This window comes from Electrona antarctica (assembly GCF_951216825.1).
Source record: "Electrona antarctica genome assembly, chromosome: 21".
Lineage (NCBI taxonomy): Eukaryota > Metazoa > Chordata > Actinopteri > Myctophiformes > Myctophidae > Electrona > Electrona antarctica.
Window position 1 is genome coordinate 20,985,806 of NC_136802.1, and position 22,484 is coordinate 21,008,289.

Sequence of the window (22,484 nt, forward strand, 5' to 3'; positions counted from 1 at the left end):
CAAAACAACAAGACAAAACACTACGCGCCCCCACCCCCCTGTCCTACACACACGCATACACACATGCGCGAGCGTACACTCCGTACAGTACACATTTTGGCACGCACATACACACACACACACGCACACACATACACGTTTTTGCGCACCCAGAGTAAAACATAAATAAATGAGTCAGAGCTACAGTAGTGCGAGTGTCTGCAGCACCAAAGTGACAACACACACACACACACACACACACACACACACACACACACACACGTGTGCATGGTGGAGAGCAGAGCAGAGCGTTGCCAGAGCCTGCAGTCTCTGCACTCTGTCTCTGTGACAAACCTTGCAGCGCTGCTTCAGTTGTTTGTTAATCCTCTGCTACGCACAGCCACCATTCCTCCTCTACCTCACTCTACCTCGCTCTACCTCTCTCTCTCCCTCACTCTCTCTCTCACTCTCCTTCTCTCTCTCTCTCTCTCTCTCCTTCTCTCTCTCTCTCTCTCTACTTCACTGTGTACTTTTCTCCCCTCCCTCACCATATCTCTTAGTCTTTCCCTTCGCCTCGCTCTCTGTGTCACTCACTCTGTTACTTACTTACTGGTTCTCTCTCTCTCTCGGTGCTGCATGTGTCCCATTGGCTCCCTCTACTCTCTCTCTCTGGCAGCTCACAGGACTCTCCCTCAGGCCATTGTAAACAGATTCCTACACTCCCCCCCCCCCCCACACACACACACACTCCCCCTTACTAGCCATTCCTTTGCCCCAATACCCATCCCCCCCCCTTTCTCCATGCACTCAACCCTAAAGCCCTTCCATCCTCCCACACTCAACCAACTCCGCTCACGCACGCACGCACACACGCACACACACACCCTACAGTCGCACTTAATACCGTCTGCAAGACAACACTGCCGAGTGTGTGTGTGTGTGTGTGTGTGTGTGTCGGGGGGGGGGGGGGGGGGTGAACTTGTTCAACAGGACAATATGGATGCCTTTCTGGCGGAGTATAGTTGCCTGGCGATACAAGGGGCGGGGTCGTAATGGGTTGGGGCGGGGGCCTTGTGGAGGGGTGGGGGCGTTGACAATGGAACACTACTCCTGTCAACAATGGCCCTCGGGTCCCCCAGCCTCAGGGCAGGTTGGTTTGGAAACACGAGGTGAACTGTCCCAGGTTTCACTTTTTCAGGGGGTTGGTACGCCGAGCGCTACCCCAGGCTTATACTGGGGGAACCGAACCGGGAGGTTGCCGATTCCATCCTCGACTCATTGTGGCTTAGTGTCGAAGTGTCCTTGAGCAAGACATTGAACCTCTGACTGCTCCCGATGTGCAGGTTGTTGGCACCTTGCATGGTTTCCTCTGCCTTAAGTGATGGTGTGTGTGTGTGTGTGTGTGTGAACGGGTGAATGTAATACGTTGGGAATAGGATACGTTGTCCTGCTGCATTCACACTTAACTTCCAACCACAAAGATACGTGTTACCATTCCTTTTCGATGGAAGCCAGCGACGAGAAGACACAAAGACACATCCAACTTTGTTTGTAGCTGCTGCAAAAGTTACTAAAAAAGTTGAGCTTGTTTCAACTTCAGCTACAAAGCAAAGGTACTAAGCTCAAAATATGTGACTCTTTTGATACATAGACAGGCATGGCAGTTCAGGAGAGGAGAAAAACTGTTGTTTTCATCCAAAATGAGTTAATCAGTTAAACAGGCAGACTCTTCACATGAAATAAATGTCAGAGCTTAAATCGACATGTAAATATGAAATAAATGCTTAAACATGTAGCTAGGTGTAATGTTAGAGACCACAGAGTGAACCTTTCAAGCCTGTTTTCAAAACTCGCTGTTTTCTGCAAGACATTACACTATCCATAAGCCATATCTCCAAAACTGGTGGGTCAAACTGAACAACCAATATGTCGATTTGAAGCTATGATTCCCTGCTTTCATATGACGTGAAAAAACAAAAAAAATTACTTATCCTTGGTCAGAAACGATCACATATGCGGTGTGTAGCTTTGTGTCTTTGTATCTTTTGTATCTGCCAGTGTGAACGCAGCATAAACTTTTGCAGTTTGGATGAGAGTGCTATATAAATCGGCTACATTGAAAATGAGGGCTTGCCCTCAACTGTATTTCTAAAGGTGATGATAAATGCCTCATTTACGTTGGTGCTATAGGGCGCTATACAGTACATAAATGCACCATTTAGCATTACATTGGAGTCGTGCTGTGCAGCCAAAGTTCACTGGTTGAAGCGGAGGCTGTCAAACCTGTACGGTGCTTTCACATAATGTTCTGCAAAGAGGACGTCTAGGTACACTTACAGTAGGTAAGGCTGCTGGGAGCCTTACAGTAGGTAAGGCTGCTGGGAGCTACAGAAAACAAAACACCCCCTTCATACCCCCCTTCAACAGCCTCCCCCCCCCCCCCCCCCCCCGAAATAATCAGATCAACGTGTCGCGGCATGTCGGCTGAATGTCGCTCGTGGGATACAGGTTAAAAGATACACATGAATGACATGATCTACTGCAGTGGTTCCCAAAGTGGGGTCCGGGGACCCCTAGGGGTCCTTGAGAGAGTTCCAGGGGGTCCCCAGCTAGATGATAATTAGGAACCAAATGGACCCTTATGGGTCTGTAACTCAGAAAGTGTACACATGGAACCAAATGGACTCTAACGGGTCCATTTGGTTCCATTTGTACACTCTCAGAGTTAAATTAAATCAATTATTGATTTAACAATACAAATTGGGGTCTCAGAGATAGAAATGCCATTAAATGGGGGTCCGTAGCCTATTGCCTATCAAACGGAGGGTCGTTGAAATTAAAATGGTTGAGAATCAACCGGCTAGAGCCGTAAAAATGTTCTCTTATCTCTTATTCCCTGGCATATCTATCTATAAATGCTCAAGTCTGTCTGTCTGTCTGTACGTCTGTCTGTGTGTAACCCACGTAACTCGAGAACCGTTAGCCCCACCGACTTCAAATTCGACACGCTCGTTCCACACCACCGCAGGGAGTGCAGTGCCCGGTGTCGAGTCGGTCGGACCCAGGGTTGTCCAGAACCGCCACAAAAGGCCTCTGCCCAAAAGGCCTCTGTCCGGGCTCTGCCCAGGGTCCATATATGGAGATGGCATGTTCTGACATGCAGACGTTTACTGTATAGCTCTCTGAAACCACTCTGACGACGATCAACCAGCATGTCACCACCAGACTTGACTAGAACAGTGGTTCTCAAACTTTTATTTCTTCGTCAAGGACCCCGAAATTGACCACGGATCTGCTACTTTTGCAAAAAAGAAAAGAAATGATCACATAGTGATATTTGTCAGGTGAAAGAAGCACTGTCTCCGTTGTGTTCTCCCCCAACCCCCCCCCCCCTCCCATATTAGTCGCGGCCGTTGTTTGCGTTCGTTTCCGACGTTCTGTGCGTGGTTGTTTTGTTGTGGCTTTGCATTGGCTGTGCTGTTTCAGTCGCATTTGGTTTGAAGTTATATCGAGTACTAGTTATATCGATATACTCTTCCTTCCCCGTCACCCTGTGAGTGCGACTGTGAGCATGCTTCTCTGCTGCGTTGCTCTGCAATGTATGTCTGCATGCGTGGCTGCCAGGGATATTTGCCTCTCATTTTCCCATTGGCTAGACTCTAGACTCTAGAGTCTAGAGGTAGCTTTGCCATTGCTTGCTGTCCCATTGACTAGAAGCAGCCAATCACGTCACCACGTCAGTATGACTAGGGTGATGATGATGTTGTCTAGCCTGGATTCAGCCCAAAGACCCCGCCCACTCTCTGAGTGGACTGAGTCTCCTACAGTCTGATAATCAGGCTAGATGTTGTCTACATTTCATGAGCTTCCAGCTGAGGTGACGACACGGCAGTCATTCTCAAGCTGTTAATTTGCGGCGATATAGGCACACGCACGCAGACACAGCTGTGCATGAAGTAAAATAATGAGTCATTCTTAAGAAAAATAAGATATAGCTATATACGCCTTCCACCTACTGTCTAGGAGAGAGTGCGAGAGAGAGACAGGGGGAGCGAGGGAGAGAGGGAGAGAGAGAGAGAGAGAGAGAGAGAGAGATGAAAAGAAGCTGGGAGTTAAGCCCTGGGAACTGGTGCGTGGAGAAGACAAGACAAATGAGAAATAACGTCTGGAACTCAAACTTTCATAAAAGTTTCAACAAAGAAAGCGAGTCTCGTCGACCGGAAAGGCTGCAGCATATACTTCTTTCGGAAAATATTTTTTTCCGTGGCCGTGACTGCAACATTATGATTGTGGAGAAAACAAACAAACAAAGAAACGCATTCCATTTGCAAAGTTCGTTTCGACACTTCTCCTTCTCCAAGGATTTACTAGCTGAAACAAAATGGTGAGAAGACACTTCATGTTTGACTGGTTAGAACTTCATGGTGCTCGGGGGGAATTTGTCTCAATTCTGCAATCTGATCCAGCTAGAGCAGATAAGTAAATACTGTAAAAATGACTAAATAATAAAGTCGGTTAGGACTCGAGGGTGCCACTGCCTTCTAAACCATTAAACCCAGGAAAGCATCTGTGTCATTCTAGACTTTTGTGTTGGCTATTCAAAAAATAGCAGATTTATTTAAGCTCACAGTGCCTTACTTCAAAACGAAATGTATTTGACCGTGGAGTCTGTGAAGGTCGAGTAGCAATTTGATTCCGTCCACACACAGGGAACATATTCAGCATCGGCAAAGACCACGTTCGCCTTCTTTTTTTTTTTTTGGCGTTTTTGCCTTTATTGATAGGGTACAGTAATTAGACAGGAAAGGGGGAGAGAGATGGGGGGAAGACATGTGGCAAAAGCCGACGGGCTCGGGACTCGAGCTCGGGACTCGAGCCCGCGACACGCCGTCAGGCTGGATTACCGGCCCATAGGTGCCTGGACCACTCAGCCACGGCCCAGGCCTCCGTTCGACTTCTTTTGAAGTGAAGTTCTGTACAGTAGCCTACAGTATCCACAAGCTTGTAGATCGGCTATTTTCTCGAGTACAGGACAAGTACAGCACTACTCGAGTAAATGTGAGTTACTTTCCACCACTGGTTCTACCCTGTTTCCCTCACTGTACATCTCAGTGTATCTGTCTGCAGTGCACCATGTATACCTCTCTCTCTCCCTCTCTCTCCCCATACAGACTACCCCTCGACCTTCTGTTCAATCAATGTGGCGGGAGGAGGAGGTCTGAGTTGAAATGAGGTGAAGTTCAGACGACGTATAGCAGGGCATGCATTGAGTTTGACATTGTAACTCTGTGCCGACACAGCAAGAATGCTCAGTGCCAACTTCACTCAGAGGAGGGTGTGCAAAAACAGACTCTAATTGTTTACAGTGGACACTCAGAGGACACGGTAAACAAGCTGCATTATCCCTTCATCTGGGCATTCCATCTCTCTCTCTCTCTCTCTCTCTCTCTCTCTCTAATGATCAGTCTTTCTTCTGGTTCTCTGACACACACCTCTCTCTCTCTCTCTCTCTCTCTCTCTCTCTCTCTCTCTCTCTCTCTCTCTCTCTCTCTCTCTCTCTCTCTCTCTCTCTCTCTCTCTCTCTCTCTCTCTCTCTCTCTCTCTCTCTCTCTCTCTCTCTCTCTCTCTCTCATATATTTATCTTCTTCTTCACCCTCTTTACTTCCCAAACCCTGCAGGCTATAGCATTGCCGTGCAAAATAATAATAATAATGATAAATAAATCTAATGTGTCAGCCGAGTTTATAAATGGACACCGTGACGCAACCACCGAGTGCCGTTGCCACGAACTCAAACATTTAGCATGACAGCGTTAAATCATGACTCAAGTGGAGATAATGAGCGCGTGTGTTATGGATACAAATGGTGTCATTTCCAAAACAAGTTCAAAGACAAGTCTAGCCCGGATGAAAACCCTTTTAGGTCTTGAAACATGTTGGTTTAAATAAAGGCTGCTCCCCCCGGATCTCCTCTTTTTATTTTAAATCTGAAGTTCAAAGACAAGTTGAAAGGGAATGTTACGTTGTCAAACTTTTCTCTGAATCAGGGCCCCCTTGAATATCTCCAAAGTATTGGCAGGCCACCCATCAGACCACTTAACGCGGGACACCCATCGGACCATTAACACATCCTCTAACAGGTATTCATTCATTCTTCCAATTCCGCCAGTATTCTTTCCAGTGGAACCCTTATTTTGAAGCTTCCACTGGAAACCTGAGACGTAAAACCGGATGTGGGAAAACGATGTGTGTTGTGACTTTTCTTTCACCCGGAGCGGACATTTTGTGTCCGCGTTCGGCGGTTCTTAGGTTATACGGGCCGTTGAATAAAGCTGGTTTTGACCAGGGGCACAATCTGGGAAAGGAATCAGAGATAAAAAAGGCATTTGAAATAATCTAAACTACAAGAAGACGGGCGCGGCCATCTTGGATCCTTTGAAACACAATACGTATACTATCATGCAAAGGTGTCCCGTGGCGTGCTGAAAATAGCAGACCTATAAGCAGCATACGATATTGGCACACTATATGAAGTATATATGGTTCAGGCCTAACATACTGTAGCCCATAGCTAGAGTAATCCAGTTTAGGAAATCGAAAACGATGACCCAAAATAATGTAACACATTGTTGTCACCGATTTAATGATCACCCAATTAGATCATTTCAAAAACTGTAGATATTTTGATAACCAACTAAAAACTATAAAATGCCAAACGCAGCACTGTGCTAGCTTAAAGGGGAAAAAACACTCATTTCCTAAATTGAAATATACCTTAGAGTTGTGTGGAAATAATAATAAAAAAATCCCCCCCTTCTACTTAGAACTGGAGGTCTATAAACTTGGGGTCATGTGATCAGTGACATCACAAATTATGTATTTTTTTGCTTACAGAGTACATCTTCGTGATGTCACTGGTCACATGACCTCAAGTATTAGACCTCCAGTTATAGGCTACACAGAAGGGGGGAACTTTTTTATTTTTTCCACACAACAACTCTAAGGTAAATTAATGACATAGTTTAATGTTGAAAATGAGTGGTATTCCCCTTTAAAGTGGATCAATTCAGCTAAGAACATAAACAGCACTTGACTGTATAGGTGCAATTTGCTTAAGGTCTGTTGCTATCGATAATTTTGTAAATGGATGAGTCCCTCATTCTTGTACCGTTTTCAATTTGTCGTCTACAAAGGGCTCTAAGTGTTGATGAGACTATATTTTTTGTATGCTATACGCCAGGCTTCAAATACCACTTCCTTCAGAAACTATTAGGCACTTTATTTCGTGAGAAAAGAACACTCGACCTAATGAAACGGGTCCAGGCTTATTTGTATTCACAGGAGGGAGTTACACTTCCTGCGCCGCTGGGATTAGACAGAACAGCTAGTCTAAAAATAATTGATTATAAACAGTGGTGGAAAAAGTATAACATTTTTACTTAAGTAAAAGTATCAATACTGCAAGTAAAAGTCCACAATTCAAAATTTACTTGAGAAAAAGTACAAAAGCATTGGTATCAAAAGACACCAAAAGTAGTAACTATACTCATTATGCAGAATGTCCCATTTCACACGTTTTCACAGGTATATAGCCGATGTACAAGCTCACAATGTGTTCCATTGCGACACATTGTGAGCTTGTAGATGTATAGGTTGTTTAATGTATGAATTAGTAATATAATATATAATAGTAATAATCCAAATCTACTAATGAACTAGTAACTAAAAGTACTGAAAATTGGAAATACTCCAGTAAAGTAAAAAAAAATGTACTTAAGTACGGTATTTGAGTAGCCTAAATAGTTACTTTACACCACTGATTATAAAACACCCAGCTGCAGAAAGTCCACCATCAGCCAATTATGGAACAATAAGTCAACAAAAGGCAGAAGTGGAGAGTGTGCCAGACTGCTGCATGTGCACAAAGTCCTGGCTCGTCTAGGATGACATCAAAAGACCCGGTAGTTTATAATGCATCCAGCATCGCTAGTATCATTTTTACCGGTTCTTGGCGTCTCCGACCCGTTGCCCACGCCCAGCAACGGTTTAGTTTGCTTCCGCGTTGGTGACGCCATTGATTATTTTCCCTCCGTCCCTTTAGCGACGATCTTCAGCAGTGTTTATCTCTGAAATCGAAGCTCAGATTGAGGTGATCATACAGAACATCGATGTTGTAGGAGCTCAATAAAACATCCCCGCGACCTCGCGGTACCGTATCAGCGCTTGTGATGAAAACTAAAGTATCTAGCGAGTGCCCCGGAAATGATTGCTTGTTACGTCCGGTTCATCAAATCAGCTGGTGGCTCTTCAAAACAAGAGCTTGGCGGCTGAAAAGCGTGGCACTTGACATTAAACGTGGCGCTGAATGAGTTAAAGTACCAAAAGTAGAAAGTACTCATTATAAAATTATATAATTTTTCAAATGGCTAAAAATCTTTTGAGAATAGCAGATCTACAAGCTCAGAATGCATCGCAAGATCGGCTATCTTCAAATAGGGTTGAAGTGGTTACTGTATGTTTTGTCATTTGTAAAACTCAATCCAGTAAAAGCACAATATTTGGATCTGAGATGTAGTGGAGTAGAAGTAAAAGTATTGTAAATTGGAAATACTCAAGTAAAGTACAAATACCTCAAAATTGTACTTAAGTACAGTATAGCCTAAGTAAATGTACTTAGCTACTTTCCACCACACTGTGCCTGTGCCAATGCAGAGACAGCAAGGGCGAGATCCAAAATGTTAATTCCCGTCAATTCCCGGTAACGCCGGCCATCGGAACTGTCCTGTCAGCTATAGTGCAAACCACAGCTTACCATACTGTACGTTCATTTGACATACTGTACTGTAGGGACCTACCCAGCCAAGCACAAGAGCCAAGCACAGAGATACATCACAAGCTGTGTGGGGGAAAATAAAATAATATTAAACCGCAGGTGTGCTCAAAACAAGAGGCCGCCTGTTTGCCACTTTTTGTTTTTACAGTATATGCTACGGTAAGAAAAACTGCATTATTTTATTATACCGTCTCTACTAGTGTCGGGTGGAAACCTCATATGTCCAAGACTGTTACTTTTCTAATTAAAATCAAAAGTAGTAGAACCACGAGCTCAGTTTCCGAGCTTGCGGATCTGCTACTTTGATCAAGTATAGGGTGTTAATTTACAAAAAACCCCACAAAAGATTAGAATATGGAGATAAGAGGTTTCTGGCCGACAGAAACGATAATAGTTTTAACTGCATTACTGTATATTATACTGTACACTAGACTAGTGCAGTACCACTATATGGGTACTAAGGACCCTATTTTCATCAGTGCCATATAGTACCCCTTTTCCCTAAACCACTTTGCCTTTTTTACTTTTATTTTGAAAAACATTTAAAAATCGATCTACATCGACACATTGTGAGCTTGTAGGTCGGCTCTTTGAACTATTCAAAATTGTAAGAAAAGGCAAATTAGTTTAGCGATAAGCACTGGTGAAAATAAGAGCCATAATAAGTCCCTGGACCCCACTTTGACAACCACCGCCATAATCCGCCCATGCTGATACACAACACGAACAAGAAGACACTTTCACTGACACTAGCAAGTGAGATCATACTCATCACACTAACACAGCCAGCGAGAAGTGGAAACAACGAAATAAAGATGACGGGGAGGAAATTCACCCATTAAAACCGGGAAAGCATCCGCGTGTCATTTTATATTTTAGGGTTGGCTATTAAAAAAACAGCCAATCCGTGCACACCCAGCCAGTGAGAATTAAAGGCTGCATTCATTAACACGGAACGTCCGATCTGCAGCCAACGCTGCCATGCACTGCCAATTACTTATTAAATAAAACTAATTGTTATCCACAACTGAACATCTCGAGCAACCAAATCCTATTTGTACGTCATTAAATGTTCCAATGAATTGAATATGAAGGACCCCAATTATGGAAACAAGCCACATGTTTTCTTGGGTTTTTAATCCCTTGTATTGAACTGTACTTAACTTTATTAACTGTTGATAAAGTATTCAATCAATCAATCTCAAATAACACACAATATGGCTGTACAATATCCTGCAAGTTGCTAGCTTATTTTGCACATCATGCAGGCATGATCGTGGTCGGGGTTAAGGGTGATTTACACTTGAATGTACGGCGGTGTCAAATGCAGAAAATAGCCGACCTACAGGCTATTTTCGGCGCGAGGACAACGTCATACAGGTATGACGGACTACAAATTGAGATTGGCCTTGTCCACAACAACCGCCCGGCAAAACAGACTGTGTCAGCGAGAACAGCAAGAGAAACAGCGCAACATCCATCAACGTGATTCCTGCTAATATGGTGCGTTCACACGGGCAGATGCAAAGATACAGTCTACCTTTCATTGTCAATGGAAGCCATGCAGCGACATGAAGATACAAAGATGCATCCGACGTTTGTAGCTGCTGCAAAAGATGCAAAGCTACAAATTGAAGCTTTGGTCACGGCCACACAGCCAACTCAAGGTACGGCCACGGAGCCGACTTGGGGACCCAACGCAGCTCCTCCAAGGAAAACAAACAAATTAACGGAGCTGAACGTGAATCCCCCCCACCGCCCACCCCTTTTTTTCCCCTCACTGTATGTTTCTTTTCCCTTTTTACCTCCTTTATGATGAATTCCTGTTCTGTCTATAGAAGTGTCTATTTGTACGTCTCTAAATGTTTTGATGATTTGAACATGGTGGACCCTATTGGAAACAAGTGTAGGCCTAATGCTTAATTGGGTCGTCCACTCACAGTTAACAGCCTTTGTATTGAGTTTGTGCTTGAAATGTACTGTAATTCTGCAAACTGTTAATAAATTCTTCAATCAATCAATCAATCAAAGCTGAGCTGGGTTCAACTTCCATGTGTCTGTAGCTGCATTCTTTTTAATTCCCCCTCCCTGCTTTTTCTCACCCTGTTCTGGCTGAAACTTGTCTTCTTCTAGTCCGTTTCCATTGTTTCCAATGCATATAAATAATGCCTATACGACTCGCAGTTGAGACTCCATGCTGGATTGTTGTTGTTTTTTTCTCCCCCACCGGCGGCCGCGGCTCCAACACACATCACTACGGACACACACTTTTTACAAAGCAACAATGTGACAAATTCTGCTGTGATCTTTGCACATGCCTTGTATGAACGGCGCAACATTAGCCTGGTTAGATTTGTGTTGCGTCGGCTGTTAATAGCAGACGAACAAGCTTGCAGCGCGCCACTTCGTGTTGCGCTGCGAGCTTGTACGTACATCTGCTATGTTTGAATATATTAACAAATCGTGAAAGTGTGAGAACTACTGATTTCGAAGGCATTCTGTAGACTCTGCCTCAGGCAGTCTACAAAATGCTGTACCAGTAGAACCCAGGGGGGTGAGTAGCAGACCCCCATTGGCTGGAGGGTGTCAGTGGGGGGTGAATGGAGGTAGATGGGAGATAAGCAGAGGTAGATGGATGTTTGTATGCTCTCCTCTTTCAGAGGACAGACAGGGTGGGGGGGGTGAGGGAGCATGACTGCTGCAGGCTGACAGAGAGAGAGAGAGAGAGAGAGGGGTAAAGGTATTCTGTCACTCCCACGCACACGCACACACACACAAGCACAGTCACACGCACACGCGCGCACACGCGCGCGTGCGTGCGTGCGTTAATTATGTTGACTAAAACTGACCAAAAATGTTTGTCGACTACCCTTTTCCACTGACGAAAACGACATAAAAACGGAATAAAAACTAAGCTAATCATGACTAAAACTAAGACTAAATATATTGACATGTCGTCAACAAATAAAAAACTATCAGGCAGAAACCTCTTATCTTTTTGAGTTCAATAGTACACATAGTAATGCAGCATATTAACCCCTTGAGTACATGTATGTCCCTTGAGCATAGCATGAAGGCGCATATATCTGACTGAACTAACTCCGCAAGCTACATATCATTTTTTTCATAAATTAACGTCCTACTTGATCACACTACAGCATCACACAAAAGCGTAGAGTATCAAGAGTAGCAGATCTGTTACTGTTGATGCTTTCGGACATAATATGAGGTTTCCACCCGACGGCTTGTATAATGTATACAGCATTTGCACAATGCTTTAATATCTGTCAGGGTATCTGATGTAAAGCATCTGGTATCTTATTTGTGTGTGTGATTATGTGCGTGCGTGCGCCGTGCGTGTATGTGTTCATTGGGGGAAGTAGATGTGTCTTTGGAGTAACCGCTTAAGGATACGTAAGATGGTGTGTGTGTGTGTGTGTGTGTGTGTGTGTGTGTGTGTGTGTGTGTGTGTGTGTGTGTGTGTGTGTGTGTGTGTGTGTGTGTGTGTGTGTGTGTGTGTGTGTTTTTTACACTACTGTACTATCCTGGGTCAATCCCCCCTGATGCGATGCGTCTGTCAGATTTGGGTCATCCTTTCTTCCGCTACGGAGGACAGACCGGTCAACAACAATGCTTCCCATTCATCACAACTGGGACACCATTGTTGCTTCTCTGGTGTCTCCCCCTATCCCAGTCCATATCTGAGTTTGTGTACGTGCACAAGTCCTCTCTGCATGTGCGTGTGTGTGCGTGCGTGCGTGCGTGCGTGTGTCACCGTATCTCATACAATATTCAAGAATTATGCAGTTGATGAGGATATAGTCACCTTTACAGTCAAAGCCAGATTACAGGTCCTTCCAAGCAGACTCAATCTCTCACTGTGGTACCCTAACACGTTTCCTCCTCAGTGTCTGCACCATGACCACACTCCAGTTACAGAAACACTGTCACATATTCTTAATAGCTGCTATGTATATAAGGGAATGTACATTGCTAGACACGACAGAATTGTTGACCTATTAGCTAAAGACATAAGTTCATACTATGTTTCAACATCTGCCAAAATGCATAAACTGCCATGTTCATGCACAATAATGAAAAGTATGCCTTTTCAGATGTCACAGCAAATACACCAGATATTGGTGTTGTTGATGAGGACACTAGGACAGTAGAGAAGTGACCATTTTGGAAGTGGCATGTACATTTGACCACACTCTGGAAGAGGCATTCCTTACCAAGGTGCTTAAAGGTGCATTCCACTCATTTTCAACATTTTACTATGTCATTAATATACCTTAGAGCTGTTGTGTGGAAATAATAAAAAAGTCCCCCCATTCTGTGGGACTTTTTTATTATTTCCACACAACAGCTCTAAGGTATATTAATGACATGGTAAAATGTTGAAAATGGGTGGTTTTCCCCTTTAAGTCAACGTCTTAAGGATACAATTATACAGCTTGGCTACAAATGTAAACTACTTGTGTTCATATTTGGAAGCCTTGGTAATGTCCATAAATCAGTCATGAGGGGCCTGCAGCTAAGGCATTGGCAAAATTCTGTTCAGTGTCTGCAATAATTGGCAGTCACCATATATGGAGAAGGCAATGCTTCTTGTACCCATGATCTGTATCCTGAAACACGCGCATCTGCTATTGTTTGTGTTCAAGAATTTCTTGTTAAATGTGAATGCAAATAAAGATGTTAAATGTGTGTTTGTGCACGCGTGTGCGTGTATGCACGCGTGTATGTGTGTGTGCGTTCGTGCATATGTGTGTGTCTATGTGTGCACAAACACAGACATAAACACTAGTGTTTTCTGGAAGGAATGCATCAAAGTGTCCATCACTTCTTCCTCCTGAATGGACATGTACAGGGGGGGTGTAATGACTGGCTGGCTGTTGGGGATTAGGAGGGTCTGTGCTGGGGTGGTCTGGACACCCCCCCCCCCCCCCCCCCCCCCCCCCACACACACACACACACACACACACACACACATAACAAACACACTTGACAGTACAGCACTTTAACCTTGCCGTCGCAAATTGGGGCAAATCATTATAGGCAAATGGGGAGGGAAAAACAAAAATAAAATTGGGTAGCATTTTGAATAACGGACTCGTATGAAAATCAAGCGATAAGCACCAGTAAGTTAACATATTATAGTCGAATGCTCACCATGGAGCCGACTGGCTTTGATTAGGAACCGCAGAGACATCCGTCGCATTGTCCGACTATTACCAACCCTAACCCTAAATCTAACCCTACTCTAACCCTAACCTCAGTCTTAACCCGCCATGTAAGTCCCCTAACCTCATATCAGTCTTAACCAGCGGTAAGTCCCCTAACCTCATATCAGTCTTAACCAGCGGTAAGTCCCCTAACCTCATATCAGTCTTAACCAGCGGTAAGTCCCCTAACCTCATATCAGTCTTAACCGGCGGTAAGTCCCCTAACCTCATATCAGTCTTAACCAGCGGTAAGTCCCCTAACCTCATATCAGTCTTAACCAGCGGTAAGTCCCCTAACCTCATATCAGTCTTATACCGGCCACGTAAGTCCCCTGACCTCATATCAGTCTTATACCGGCCACGTAAGTCCCCTGACCTCATATCAGTCTTAACCATGTAAGTCCCCTGACCTCATATCAGTCTTAACCGGCCACGTAAGTCAGTTTCACGATGTTTTCGTTTCGGCGGCAGTAATTTCACTTATGTGTTTACTAATCACAGCCAGTATACATGCAGTCAGCTCCAGGCGAGCCTGCTGGCCTGATTGTATTCGAGTGATAAGGAACCTACTGGTTCCTACTGGTTATCGCTTGATAACATTCAAAGCGTGTGCTTCGAGTGTGAAGAAGAATGTGTGAAAAGAATGTGAGTTTGTAGATTGCCTATTTTTTTAAAGAATTTTGAAAACAATTTGTGGTTATCATATAGTGGTTATTATATAGTGGTTATCATATAGTGTAGCATTCATTTTAGTATAGTCTTTTTGGCAACACTTCTTCTGGCCGCCTGTCTATGGTCTGTAGAACTGCGATTCCCAGAATTCAAAACAAAACCGCTAAAGCACCGTCCAAAAAAAAACGAATGGCTCCATGCAGAGGCCCATAGCACCCCAGGTTATGTTGGCCAAGCTGAGACATCTTGGCAACCAAATAAAATGTCATATCATAATGTATTATATGAGTACTATAAATGATGGAAAATATACCGGTTGGTTAGATATAAACAAGCATAAAATAACAATATAGTTCTACAATTCCCCAGTCGGGGTCTAAATATATGCTGGGTTCTGGAGCCCACAGGGGAGAAGGAAGAAGGGGCAGAGCCAGAAACACCTGGCGGGGCGGCTCTGACCTGAATGCAGATGTGAAGAGAGCTGGCCACATGCATGGGGACAGCAGGAGAAGCTGGCCCAGCGCCGGGATGCCTGGAGGACACTACTTGATCCTGGCCTATATATAATAGCCCAAAACAATGTGGCTATATAGGCGTATACAGTAGGTAAAGGAAGTGAGCCGGGGGTTCAGACGATCCCGACTAAAATGGTAAATGGTGCATTTATATACAGCCTTTATCCAAGGCGCTTTACATAGATTGTGCATTGCATTCACCCATTCACACACACATTCATACACCGATGTCGGAGGAAACCATGCAAGGCACCGAACTCCACAAATAGCAGATCTACAATCACGACGCGTCGTGAGCTTGTCGATCTACTATTTGCACTACTTTCGTGCAAAAGTCTTGCCGGTGACAAAGTAGGCCATTGGTTTACGAAAACACATAAAACCTGAAATGTACGAGATACATAAAAGTTTATGTCGGACAGGCGACGACAATTGATTCATCAGGAAGAGCTTTAAATCCTTTAATGGTTGTTTTATGGTGAGGGTCCATGCGCTGCTGGGGTGGTCTTGACCTAGACGAGCCCAGACTTGACAGTTAGCGCCCCAGTTTAGGTGCAGAGAGAGAGAGAGAGAGAGAGAGCCATGGGAACCGAGCTATAGGGAGGTCTCAATCCAATTATTGTCGCCCCCCCCTCGGTTCCCATCCACACATCCCCCTCCTTCCTCAGTTTCCATCCACACATCCGTGTTCCTTGCCGCAGTGAGGCGTTTGAGCCAAGCGGGACGGCGGTATGTTTGGGAATCCTCCCGGGGAGCGGAGGAGGGGTATAAGGGGTATAAGGAGGAGGGGTATAAGGAGGTGTATAAGGAGGTGTATAAGGAGGTGTATAAGGGGTATAAGGAGGGGTATAAGGAGGTGTATAAGGAGGTGTATAAGGAGGTGTATAAGGAGGTGTATAAGGGGTATAAGGAGGAGGGGTATAAGGAGGTGTATAAGGAGGTGTATAAGGTGTATAAGGGGTATAAGGAGGAGGTGTATAAGGAGGTGTATAAGGAGGTGTATAAGGAGGTGTATAAGGGGTATAAGGAGGAGGGGTATAAGGAGGAGGGGTATAAGGAGGTGTATAAGGAGGTGTATAAGGAGGTGTATAAGGGGTATAAGGAGGAGGGGTATAAGGAGGAGGGGTATAAGGAGGTGTATAAGGAGGTGTATAAGGAGGTGTATAAGGGGTATAAGGAGGAGGGGTATAAGGAGGTGTATAAGGAGGTGTATAAGGAGGTGTATAAGGGGTATAAGGAGGAGGGGTATAAGGAGGAGGGGTATAAGGCGAGCAGGAACGGCAGTCCCTTCATCTTTGGTTACGTTTATGGCCATTTTCAAACTACAGCTCTGCAGAGAATAAATTGGGGAAGAAACACAAAATGACTTGAGTAGCACATACAGTCTAGTCTAGTGCCGGGGGGGCCGCAAATTATTTTGGGGGGGTCGCCACATGATTATCTTAATGTCATCGACATCAGGCAGCACGTTTTCGTTCAAGGGAAGTCTGAGTGATTATGTTTACTTTGTTTTGTAGGTTAATGTATTGGGTACTGTAATTTTGTTGTAAAATATTTTTAGATATTAGATGCATTTGCATGTATTGTCTGTAAATGATTGTTTTTAGTATGGTAGATCACATTTGTATATAGAAAGGCCTAACCAGGGACTGGGGTTGCAAATTAGCCTTGGCTATAAACCCTATGTACAACTTAACGGTTTCATGTTTTTACAACTTGATACATTGTTTTTTGTATTGTCCCTGTTAAATAAAAGAGGAAAAAAAAGTAATTGAAATTGGCTTTTTATGTTTTGGATATAAAAATACACAAAAACACATTTCTCATTTCACTATGTCTTTAAAGACAATCCAGCTGGTGGGGGCGGATTATGCTTCATTTCTCCACTGAAAGGAGGAAAGGTTTTAAGGAGATAACATTTCAGACTCTTAACGCAGAGAGCAGAGCCTTATCTGCACAGCCCATCGCATCCACTGTGCCTCAAAGCGTCGGCGAGGGGTATTCCGATCATTTTAAATGTAGGCTGGTTATTTCACCATAGCAGACATTTGCCACTCGGTTTCAGAAAAGCTCTTGTAATATAGAGATTTAGGCTCACTTTGGGAGACGACCAATACTGATTTCATCAGGCAAAAAATATGGGCACAATGGCATATCTGTGTGAGACAATCAATCACAACTTGTAAGAAAATCCACAGATTTTCTACGGACAAGACCAAGTCTTTGCCCCCGAACATTGTGTCCGTGTACTACACTACTACAGACATGTTGATGACCCCTAATCGCTACCCAGTGGAGAGGAAAAGGTGTCAAGTAGTACAGGGAGAGTGGAACGCTGGAGGGTGAAGGAGAGTTTGGTTGGTGTAACAGACTCTGTCCTCCTGAGCCATAAAGCTAAGCATTGGCTGCAGTGCAGACACGCTGCCCCTAATCCGGCTCTAACCATACGTATAAGATTCTGGCATTAACCATATAAGATTAACTTCCATGTCGTTTAACACCATTATCGCGACATCATCTCTGTGTGTGTGTGTGCGTGTGCGCGCGTGCGTGCGCAAGTGCGTGTCCTATGACATTTACATCTATATGGCATGTACTCTATACAATGTCATATTTTGAACACACACAATAAGCAAAGCTTTCAGTGGGGCCTATTACACACACACGCATACACACACACCCCCTGGCTAACAGTCTGAGCCAGAGTGGCTTATAGATGTAAAGATACAAGCACTTGTCAAATGCTGAAGGTGTCAAGTGTGTGTGTGTGTGTGTGTATGTGTGCGTGCGTGCGTGCGTGCGTGCGTGCGTGATGGTAAAGGATAGACTTTATTGTCCCCAGGGGGGGATGTATCCATGTGTCATGTCATGGATACATACAGCACACACTCCGCCGTTAAAAATACAATGACAACAACAAGCAGACAGTACAACCCAGACTAGCAACAAAACGTGTGCATGCGTGCGAAAACACATCACCATGCGAACGCCCTGAAATAAGTGATCTTCTGTTTGGGAGTGTCAATGATTCGTATATGCTCAGTTCAGACAGGCAGATGTAAAGATACAGTCTAGCATTCATTTTGAATGGAAGCCAGCAACTTGAAGCTACGAAGCAAATCCAACGTTTGTAGCTGCTGCTGAAAATGCGTTGGCTAAATATGAAAAGAAATACATGAAACCTTTCGCTCTGCTTCCGCAACACTTGATACTGCATAGTGCAATAGCAGCAGAGGTATAGAGCACTGAGACACTCCATACTGCAATAGCAGCAGAGGTATAGAGCACTGAGACACTTCATACTGCATAGTGCAATAGTAGCAGAGGTATAGAGCACTGAGACACTCCATACTGCATAGTGCAATAGCAGCAGAGGTATAGAGCACTGAGACACTTCATACTGCATAGTGCAATAGCAGCAGAGGTATAGAGCACTGAGACACTCCATACTGCATAGTGCAATAGCAGCAGAGGTATAGAGCACTGAGACACTTCATACTGCATAGTGCAATAGCAGCAGAGGTATAGAGCACTGAGACACTCCATACTGCAATAGCAGCAGAGGTATAGAGCACTGAGACACTTCATACTGCAATAGTAGCAGAGGTATAGAGCACTGAGACACTCCATACTGCAATAGTAGCAGAGGTATAGAGCACTGAGACACTTCATACTGCATAGTGCAATAGCAGCAGAGGTATAGAGCACTGAGACACTCCATACTGCATAGTGCAATAGCAGCAGAGGTACAGTATAGAGCACTGAGACACTCCATACTGCATAGTGCAATAGTAGCAGAGGTATAGAGCACTGAGACACTCCATACTGCATAGTGCAATAGCAGCAGAGGTATAGAGCACTGAGACACTTCATAGTGCATAGTGCAATAGCAGCAGAGGTACAGTATAGAGCACTGAGACACTTCATACTGCATAGTGCAATAGCAGCAGAGGTATAGAGCACTGAGACACTCCATACTGCATAGTGCAATAGTAGCAGAGGTATAGAGCACTGAGACACTCCATACTGCATAGTGCAATAGCAGCAGAGGTATAGAGCACTGAGACACTTCATAGTGCATAGTGCAATAGTAGCAGAGGTATAGAGCACTGAGACACTCCATACTGCATAGTGCAATAGCAGCAGAGGTATAGAGCACTGAGACACTTCATAGTGCATAGTGCAATAGCAGCAGAGGTACAGTATAGAGCACTGAGACACTCCATACTGCATAGTGCAATAGTAGCAGAGGTATAGAGCACTGAGACACTCCATACTGCATAGTGCAATAGCAGCAGAGGTATAGAGCACTGAGACACTCCATACTGCATAGTGCAATAGCAGCAGAGGTATAGAGCACTGAGACACTCCATACTGCATAGTGCAATAGTAGCAGAGGTACAGTATAGAGCACTGAGACACTCCATACTGCATAGTGCAATAGTAGCAGAGGTATAGAGCACTGAGACACTTCATAGTGCAATAGTAGCAGAGGTACAGTATAGAGCACTGAGACACTTCATACTGCATAGTGCAATAGTAGCAGAGGTACAGTATAGAGCACTGAGACACTTCATACTGCATACTGCAATAGCAGCAGAGGTATAGAGCACTGAGACACTTCATACTGCAATAGTAGCAGAGGTATAGAGCACTGAGACACTTCATACTGCAATAGCAGCAGAGGTATAGAGCACTGAGACACTCCAGTCAATGAAGAATATTGTTGCTGTCGGGCAGAGACCTCTTATCTCTCTTCTCCATATTATAACTTTTTGTGGTTTTGTTCGTAAATGAACGTCCGACTCGATCACGCTACAGCGTCACACGAAAGCATCAAAAGTAGCAGATCTGCAAGCTCGAAACGCATCCAGAAGCAACACGTTTTGATCTTGTAGATCTATTTTATCTGAATCTTGAAAAACCACAGTCTTGGACATATGAGGTTTCCACCCGACAGAGACAACGTGGAATCCCACTTGCTGGGGGCGGCAACTGTCAGCCGGGAGTGTTGGGCGGGAGCAGTAGGATGTTTGTAGGGTCTTACATCCTCCCGGTGGGGGCTCCTCGCTGAGAAGTGAGCCAGTAGCATACTGTACCACAGCAGTGACAACACAGAGGAGTGTGTGGGGCGGAAGAATTAATTGACATAACTAAATTGAGGAGAAAAAGGGGTCAAAAGGAAAAATAAATACAATTTAAATATATAGATAACTAAGTGGTTAAAAACGTTCTTCACATAACCTATGCGATGACAGTGGTGTAAGGTTTGTTTGCGGACATTTTCGCCACTTGACTCCGTTGAATTTAGATGTCGCCCTCTAATGAACGTTAACAAAGTACAAGAACATTTTCAAAAAAGTTCACCACACAGTCAGGCACTCATAATCACATGTACTGTATATGTGCACGTGTGCGGGCGGGCGCGCGCGCGTGCGTGTGTGTGTGTGTGTGTGTTGCATTGGTGCACTTGTGCTAGCTCTGGTCGTGCACGCATGTGTGTATTATAGTGTATGTGAGAGTGGAGGTGTGTGTGAGTATGAGTAAGGTGTATTAGTGTGTGTGTGTGTGTGTGTGTGTGTGTGTGTGTGTGTGTGTGTGTGTGTGTGTGTGTGTGTGTGTGTGTGTGTGTGTGTGAGTAAGTGCCTGTCAACTACAGTTGATTACAGAACACACAGGTGTCAGCAGAACACTGTCCAAAGACCTCTGGAGGTGTTGGAACTCCTTAAAGACACAGTGAGTCAGTCTGTCCTCCATAAAGACACAGTGAGTCAGTCTGTCCTCCATAAAGACACAGTGAGTCAGTCTGTCCTCCTTAAAGACACAGTGAGTCAGTCTGTCCTCCTTAAAGACAGTGAGTGAGTCTGTCCTCCTTAAAGACACAGTGAGTCAGTCTGTCCTCCTTAAAGACACAGTGAGTCAGTCTGTCCTTCTTAAAGACACAGTGAGTCAGTCTGTCCTCCTTAAAGACACAGTGAGTCAGTCTGTCCTCCTTAAAGACACAGTGAGTCAGTCTGTCCTCCTTAAAGACAGTGAGTGAGTCTGTCCTCCTTAAAGACACAGTGAGTCAGTCTGTCCTCAAAGACACAGTGAGTCAGTCTGTGCCCCTTAAAGACACAGTGAGTCAGTCAGTCCTCAAAGACACAGTGAGTCAGTCTGTCCCCCTTAAAGACACAGTGAGTCAGTCTGTCCTCCTTAAAGACACAGTGAGTCAGTCTGTCCCCCTTAAAGACACAGTGAGTCAGTCTGTCCCCCTTAAAGACACAGTGAGTCAGTCTGTCCCCCTTAAAGACACAGTGAGTCAGTCTGTCCTTCTTAAAGACACAGTGAGTCAGTCTGTCCTTCTTAAAGACACAGTGAGTCAGTCTGTCCCCCTTAAAGACACAGTGAGTCAGTCTGTCCTCCTTAAAGACACAGTGAGTCAGTCTGTCCCCCTTAAAGACACAGTGAGTCAGTCTGTCCTCCTTAAAGACACAGTGAGTCAGTCTGTCCTCCTTAAAGACACAGTGAGTCAGTCTGTCCTCCTTAAAGACACAGTGAGTCAGTCTGTCCCTCTTAAAGACACAGTGAGTCGGTCTGTCCCCCTTAAAGACACAGTGAGTCAGTCTGTCCTCCTTAAAGACACAGTGAGTCAGTCTGTCCTCCTTAAAGACACAGTGAGTCAGTCTGTCCCCCTTAAAGACACAGTGAGTCAGTCTGTCCTCCTTAAAGATACAGTGAGTCAGTCTGTCCCCCTTAAAGACACAGTGAGTCAGTCTGTCCTCCTTAAAGACACAGTGAGTCAGTCTGTCCTCCTTAAAGACACAGTGAGTCAGTCTGTCCTTCTTAAAGACACAATGAGTCAGTCTGTCCTCCATAAAGACACAGTGAGTCAGTCTGTCCTTCTTAAAGACACAGTGAGTCAGTCTGTCCTTCTTAAAGACACAGTGAGTCATGACTGTCTGTCCTCCTTAAAGACACAGTGAGTCAGTCTGTCCTTCTTAAAGACACAGTGAGTCAGTCTGTCCTCCTTAAAGACACAGTGAGTCATTCTGTCCTCCTTAAAGACACAGTGAGTCAGTCTGTCCTCCTTAAAGACACAGTGAGTCAGTCTGTCCTCCTTAAAGACACAGTGAGTCAGTCTGTCCTTCTTAAAGACACTGTGTCTTTAAGGAGGACAGACTGACTCACAGTGAGTCAGTCTGTCCCCCTTAAAGACACAGTGAGTCAGTCTGTCCTCCTTAAAGACACAGTGAGTCAGTCTCTCCCCCTTAAAGAC

At 44.6% G+C, this 22,484-nt stretch overlaps 1 protein-coding gene across 1 annotated transcript in view; it reads right to left on the reverse strand.

Annotated features, from left to right (window-relative positions):
- nhsl2 (NHS-like 2) overlaps window positions 1–22,484 on the reverse strand; it is a gene marked incomplete at its 5' end in the record, with an annotated part of 170,799 nt that overhangs the window by 25,775 nt on the left and 122,540 nt on the right. The gene's annotated exons all lie outside the window — the stretch shown is intronic.